Source organism: Coregonus clupeaformis, chromosome 1 (assembly GCF_020615455.1).
Source record: "Coregonus clupeaformis isolate EN_2021a chromosome 1, ASM2061545v1, whole genome shotgun sequence".
Taxonomy (NCBI): Eukaryota; Metazoa; Chordata; class Actinopteri; order Salmoniformes; family Salmonidae; genus Coregonus; species Coregonus clupeaformis.
Genome location: NC_059192.1, coordinates 23,988,128 through 23,995,786, shown reverse-complemented (window position 1 = coordinate 23,995,786; position 7,659 = coordinate 23,988,128).

Below are 7,659 nucleotides of genomic sequence, written 5' to 3'. Positions count from 1 at the left end.
AAGCGCACCCATCGTTTTTGTGACATTGTCAGGTGACCCATCTATTAGTCTTTCCACAAATCCTCGCTTTCTATGTCCTCCCACCTTTTGTCGTTTTGGAGGAGGTCCCTTCCCAAATATTTCTCCAATGCGTTTTGAGGAGAGAGGATACCGAGTAACAAGCCCAAGTAATATAGAGAATACCCATCTCTGTCTAAATCTGAGTGTTTGTGTGTTGCCATGAATTTGCATCAAATCAACGTTTATTGGTCGCGTACACAGTTTTGCAGATGTTATGGCAGATGCAGCAAAATGCTTATGTGTCTAGCTCCAATAGTGCAGTAATATATAGCAATACAATAACAATACATAATCCTAAAGTTTTTATTTTTATTACAAAAAGTTAAGACATATCAGAACGAGCAATATCAGAACGAGCAATGTCCGTCTAGAATATAAATATATACAGTACCAGTCAAAAGTTTGGACACAGCTACTCATTCCAGGGTTTTTCTTTATTTTTACTTTTTTTCTACATTCTAGAATAATAGTGAAGACATCAAAACTGTGAAATAACACATATGGAATCATGTTTTATTTTTTATTTAACCAGGTAAACCAGTTGAGAACAAGTTCTCATTTACAACTGCGACCTGGCCAAGATAAAGCAAAGCAGTGCGATAAAAACAACAACAGAGTTACATATGGGGTAAAACAAAACATAAAGTCAAAATACAACAGAAAATATATATACAGTGTGTGCAACTGTAGCAAGTTATGGAGGTAAGACAATAAATAGGCCATAGTGCAAAATAATTACAATTTAGTATTAACACTGGAATGATAGATGTGCAAAGAGATGATGTGCAAATAGAGATACTGGGGTGCAAATTAGCAAAATAAATAACAATATGGGGATGAGGTAGTTGGGTGGGCTAATTACAGATGGGCTGTGTACAGGTGCAGTGATCGGTAAGGTGCTCTGACAACTGATGCTTAAAGTTAGTGAGGAGATAATAGTCTCCAGCTTCAGAGATTTTTGCAGTTCGTTCCGTCATTGGCAGCAGAGAACTGGAAGGAATGGCGGCCGGGGGTGTTGGCTTTGGGGATGACCAGTGAGATATACCTGCTGGAGCGCATACTACGGGTGGGTGTTGCTATGGTGACCAATGAGCTAAGATAAGGCGGGGATTTGCCTAGCAGTGATTTATAGATGGCCTGGAGCCAGTGGGTTTGGCAACGAATATGTAGTGAGGACCAGCCAACAAGAGCGTACAGGTCACAGTGGTGGGTATTATGTGGTGCTTTGGAGACAAAACGGATGGCACTGTGATAGACTACATCCAATTTGCTGAGTAGAGTGTTGGAGGCTATTTTGTAAATGACATCGCCGAAGTCAAGGATCGGTAGGATAGTCAGTTTTACGAGGGCAAGTTTAGCAGCATGAGTGAAGGAGGCTTTGTTGCGAAATAGGAAGCTGATTCTAGATCTAACTTTGGATTGGAGATTCTTAATGTGAGTCTGGAAGGAGAGTTTACAGTCTAACCAGACACCTAGGTATTTGTAGTTGTCCACATACTCTAGGTCAGACCCGTCGAGAGTAGTGATTCTAGTCGGGTGGGCAGGTGCCAGCTGCGTTTGATTGAAGAGCATGCATTTAGTTTTACTAGTGTTTAAGAGCAGTTGGAGGCTACTGAAGGAGTGTTGTATGGCATTGAAGCTCGTTTGGAGGTTTGTTAACACAGTGTCCAATGAAGGGCCAGATGTATACAAAATGGTGTCGTCTGCGTAGAGGTGGATCTGAGAGTCACCAGCAGCAAGAGCGACATCATTGATATACACAGAGAAAAGAGTCGGCCCAAGAATTTAACCCTGTGGCACCCCCATAGACTGCCATAGGTCCAGACAACAGGCCCTCCGATTTGACGCATTGAACTCTATCTGAGAAGTAGTTGGTGAACCAGGCGAGGCAGTCATTTTAGAAACCAAGGCTATTTAGTCTGCCAATAAGAATGCGGTGGTTGACAGAGTCGAAAGCCTTGGCCAGGTCGATAAAGACGGCTGCACAGTACTGTCTTTTATCGATCGCGGTTATAATATTGTTTAGGACCTTGAGCGTGGCTGAGGTGCACCCATGCCAGCTCGGAAACCGGATTGCATAGCGGAGAAGGTACGGTGAGATTCGAAATGGTCGGTGTGCTGTTTGTTAACTTGGCTTTCAAAAACTTTCGAAAGGCAGGGCAGGAAGGATATAGGTCGGTAACAGTTTGGATCTAGAGTGTCACCCCCTTTGAAGAGGGGGATGACCGCGGCAGCTTTCAAATCTCTGGGGATCTCAGATATTATGAAAGAGAGGTTGAACAGGCTAGTAATAGGGGTTGCTACAAATGATGACAACGTTGCACACTCTTGGCATTCTCTCAACCAGCTTCCCCTGGAATGCTTTTCCAACAGTCTTGAAGGAGTTCCCACAAATGCTGAGCACTTGTTGGCTGCTTTTCCTTCACTCTGCCGTCCGACTCATCCCAAACCATCTCAATTGGGTTGAGGTCGGGGGATTGTGGCGGTCATCTGATGCAGCACTCCATCACTCTCCTTCTTCGAAAAATAGCCCTAACACAGCCTGGATGTGTGTTGGGTCATTGTCCTGTTGAAAAACAAATGATAGTCCCACTAAGCCCAAACCAGATGGGATGGCGTATCGCTGCAGAATGCTGTGGTGAGCCATGCTGGTTAAGTGTCCCTTGAATTCTAAATAAATCACTGACAGTGTCACTAGCAAAGCACCATAACACCACCTCCTCCATCCTTTACGGTGGGAACTATACATGCAGAGATCATCCGTTCACCCACACCATGTCTCACAAAGACACGATGGTTGGAACCAAAAATCTCCAATTTGCACTCCAGACCAAAGGACACATTTCCACCTGTCTAATGTCCATTGCTCGTGTTTCTTGGCCCAAGCAGGTCTCTTCTTCTTATTGGTGTCCTTTAGTAATGGTTTCTTTGCAGCAATTCGACCATGAAGTCCTGATTCACACAGTACTCTCTGAACAGTTGAGATGTGTCTGTGACTTGAACTCGTGTGAAGCATTTATTTGGGCTGCAATTTCTGAGGCTGGTAACTCTAATGAACTTATCCTCTGCAGCAGAGGTAGCTCTGGGTCTTCCATTCCTGTGGTGGTCCCCATGAGAGCCAGTTTCATCATAGCTCTTGATGGTTTTTGCAGCTGCACTTGAAGAAACTTTAAAAGTTATTGGGAAATGTTTCGTATTGATTGACCTTCATGTCTTAAAGTAAGGATGGACTGTCATTTTTTTCTTTGCTTATTTGAGCTGTTCTTGCCATAATATGGACTTGGTCTTTTACCAAATAGGGCTATCCTTCTGTATACCCCCTACCTTGTCACAACACAACTGATTGGCTCAAACACACCTGTTAATTGAAATGCATTCCAGATGACTACCTCATGAAGCTGGTTGAGAGAATGCCAAGTGTGTACAAAAGCTGTCATCAAGGCAAAGGTTGGCTATTTGAAGAATCTCAAATATAAAATATATTTTGATTTGTTTAACACTTTTTTAGTTACTACATGATTCCATATGTGTTATTTCATAGTTTTGATGTCTTCACTATTATTCTACAATGTAAAGAAAAACCCTTGAATGAGTAGGTGAGTCCACATTTTTGACTGGTAGTGTATGTATGTGAATGATGTGTATAGACAGTATGGACAGTATATGAATAGAAAAGGTGTGTATAGCAGTAGTTATATAGGATGAGCCATGACTAGAATACAGTATATACATATGAAGTGGGTAAAACAGTGTAAATATTATTGAAGTGACCAGTGTTCAATGACTATGTACGTATGGCAGCAGTCTCTAAGGGGGGTAGAGTACTGGGTGGTAGAGCTGGGCGATATATTAATTTGATTAATTAGATTTTATGTTTTCGCGCGATATTCCAAATGCCTGTATCGCAAGAATCGAGGTTTTGTAAATTTTCGTTTTAATGAGCATTTATGTCCGCTTGTTCTCGTGTTGTATTTCTGGTCTTGTTTCCTTCGCTCCTCTGTGCTGTTTGCAGCTTCCCATTTACACCAGAGATCTGTATATAATGACGAGATGTCTCAGCCCTAACAATGGGAGTCGTTGTCCCAAAGGCGGGAAGGCAGGTGACCAAAATAAGCCTATAGAACCGCATTGGCCTTATTTTTGACAGATTTGAGCTTCGCCTCTTCTTCTATGGTTTACACACACACCAAGCCCTTCCCCCTGCCTCTCCACGCCAACAAAGTTGCGAAATCACATCTTCCTCTCTGACAAGCGTTTTCAACTCGCTATTTGCATTTGAGGTTTGGTCAAATGGAATTGGTCATATGGACACAAACACATAGACATTATTTTACTGTAATAGAGGAGAAGTTAACTTTTGTAATGATACCCTTTGTCTCAACTACTGAAATTGAGAGCAGAGCAGACACTACTAAAACGAGAGTATCAATGAACATTGATTCTGGAAAATGAATGCTCAGTTTGTTGCGCGTGGCATTGGGGTACCACATACCGCTAGCAGCATTTTATCCAAAGACCGTTATACTAGCTGTCTAGTCTGTGTTTTATAAATGTGCAATAAACATAAAACACAACTACAGTGGGGAGAACAAGTATTTGATAAACTGCCGATTTTGCAGGTTTTCCTTCTTACAAAGCATGTAGAGGTCTGTAATTTTTATCATAGGTACACTTCAACTGTGAGACGGAATCAAAAACAAAAATCCAGAAAATCACATTGTATGATTTGTAATTAATTAATTTGCATTTTATTGCATGACATAAGTATTTGATACATCAGAAAAGCAGAACTTTATATTTGGTACAGAAACCTTTGTTTGCAATTACAGAGATCATACGTTTCCTGTAGGTCTTCACCAGGTTTCCACACACTGCAGCAGGATTTTGGCCCACTCCTCCATACAGACCTTCTCCTGATCCTTCCCAGGTTTCAGGGCTGTCCGCTGGGCAATCGGACTTTCAGCTCCCCTCCAAAGATTTTCTATTGGGTTCAGGTCTGGAGACTGGCTAGCCCACTCCAGGACCTTGAGATGATTCTTACGGAGCCACTCCTTAGTTGCTCTGGCTGTGTGTTTCGGGTCGTTGTCATGCTGGAAGACCCAGCCACGACCCATCTTCAATTCTTACTGAGGAAGGAGGTTGTTGGCCAATATCTCGCGATACTGGCCCCATCCATCACTCCCCTCAATACGGTCAGTTCGTCCTGTCCCCTTTGCAGAAAAGCATCCCCAAAGAATGATGTTTCCACCTCCATGCTTCACGGTTTGGGATGGTGTTCTTAGGAGTTGTACTCATCCTTCTTCTTCCTCCAAACAAGCTATATTTTTGTCTCATCAGACCACGTGACCTTCTCCCATTCCTCCTCTGGATCATCCAGATGGTCATTGTCAAGCTTCAGATGGGGCCTGGACATGCGCTGGCTTGAGCAGGGGGACCTTTGCGTGCGCTGCAGGATTTTAATCCATGACAGCGTAGTGTGTTACTAATAGTTTTCTTTGAGACTGTGGTCCCAGCTCTCTTCAGGTCATTGACCAGGTCCTGCCGTTAGTTCTGGGCTGATCCTCACCTTCCTCATGATCATTGATGCCCCACGAGGTGAGATCTTGCATGGAGCCCCAGACCGAGGGTGATTGACCGTCATCTTGAACTTCTTCCATTTTCTAATAATTGCGCCAACAGTTGTTGCCTTCTCACCAAGCTGCTTGCCTATTGTCCTTAGCCCATCCAGCCTTGTGCACAATTTTATCCCTGATGTCCTTACACAGCTCTCTCTGGTCTTGGCCATTTTGGAGAGGTTGGAGTCTGTTTGATTGAGGTGGACAGGTGTTTTTTTACAGGTAACGAGTTCAAACAGGTGCAGATAATATAGGTAATGAGTGGAGAACAGGAGGGCTTCTTAAAGAAAACTAACAGGTCTGTGAGAGCCGAATTCTTACTGGTTGGTAGGTGATCAATACTTAGCAGTGGGGGAAAAAGTATTTAGTCAGCCACCAATTGTGCAAGCCTGTAATTATCATCATAGGTACCGTCAACTATGACAGACAAACTTGAGAATTTTTTTTTCTCCAGAAAATCACATTGTAGGATTTTAATGAATTTATTTGCAAATTATGTGGAAAAATAGTATTTGGTCACCTACACAAACAAGCAAGATTTCTGGCTCTCACAGACCTGTAACTTCTTCTTTCAGAGGCTCCTCTGTCCTCCACTCGTTACCTGTATTAACTGGCACCTATCCACAACCTCAAACAGTCACACTCCAAACTCCACTAAGGCCAAGACCAAAAGAGCTGTCGAAGGACACCATGTGAAACAAAAATTGTAGACCTGCACCAGGCTGGGTAAAGACTGAATCTGCAATAGGTAAGCAGCTTGGTTTAAGAATCAACTGTGGGAGCAATTATAGAAAATGGAAGACATACACGACCACTTAATCTCCCTCGATCTGAGGCTCCACGCAAGATCTCGCCCGTCAAATTCAGCAATGATCACAAGAACGGTGAGCAAAAATCCCAGAACCACACGGGGGGACCTAGTGAATGACCTGCGTGAGAGCTGGGACCAAAGTAAACAAAGCCCATCAGTAACACACCACCGCCAGGACTCAAATCCTGCAGTTGCCAGACGTGTCCCGCTGCTTTCAAGCCGGTACATGTTCAGGCCCGGTCTGAAGTTTGCTAGGAGTGCATTTGGATGATCCAGAAGAGGATTGGGAGAATGTCATATGGTCAGTCAAACCAAAATTATAACTTTTTGGAAAACTCAACTCGATCGTGTTTGGAGGACAAAGAATGCCTGAGTTGCATCCAAAGATCACCATACCTACTGTGAAGCATGGGGGTGGAAACATCATGCTTTGGGGCTGTTTTTTCTGCAAAGGGACCAGGACTGACTGATCCGTTAAAAGAAAGAATGAATGGGGCCATTATCATGAGATTTTGAGTGTAAACCTCCCTTCCATCAGCAAGGGCATTGAAGATGAAACGTGGCTGGGTCTTTCAGCATGACAATGATCCCAAACACAAAGGAAGAGGTGAGCCTTCAGACGAAGCATTTCTGTGTCCTGGAGTGGCCTAGCCAGTCTCCAGATCTCAACCCCACTAGAACATCTTGGAGGGGTTGAAAGTCCGTGTTGACCAGCCGACAGCCCCAAAACATCACTGCTTTAGAGTGAGATCATGGAGGAATGGGCCAAAATTACCAGCCACAGTGTGCTTGAAAACCTTGTGAAGACTTACAGAAAGCGTTTGGCCTGTGTCATTCCCAACAAAGGAGTATATAACAAAGTATTGAGAAACTTTTTGTTATTACCAAATACTTATTTTCCACCATAATTTGCAAATAAATTCAATAAAATCTACAATGTTTTTTTCTGGATTTTCTTTTCTCATTTGTCTGTCATAGTTAGCGTGTACCTATGATGAAAATTTACAGGCCTCTCTCATCTTTAAGTTGGAGAACTTGCACAATTGATGCTGATTCTCTACGTTACGATCAGCACGAGTATTTGGTTGAAGTCATTGCATCTAAGGTGGCACAACCAGTTATTTAGTGTAAAGGGGAGCATGTCTTTTTCACACAGGGGAATTGTTTTTTTAT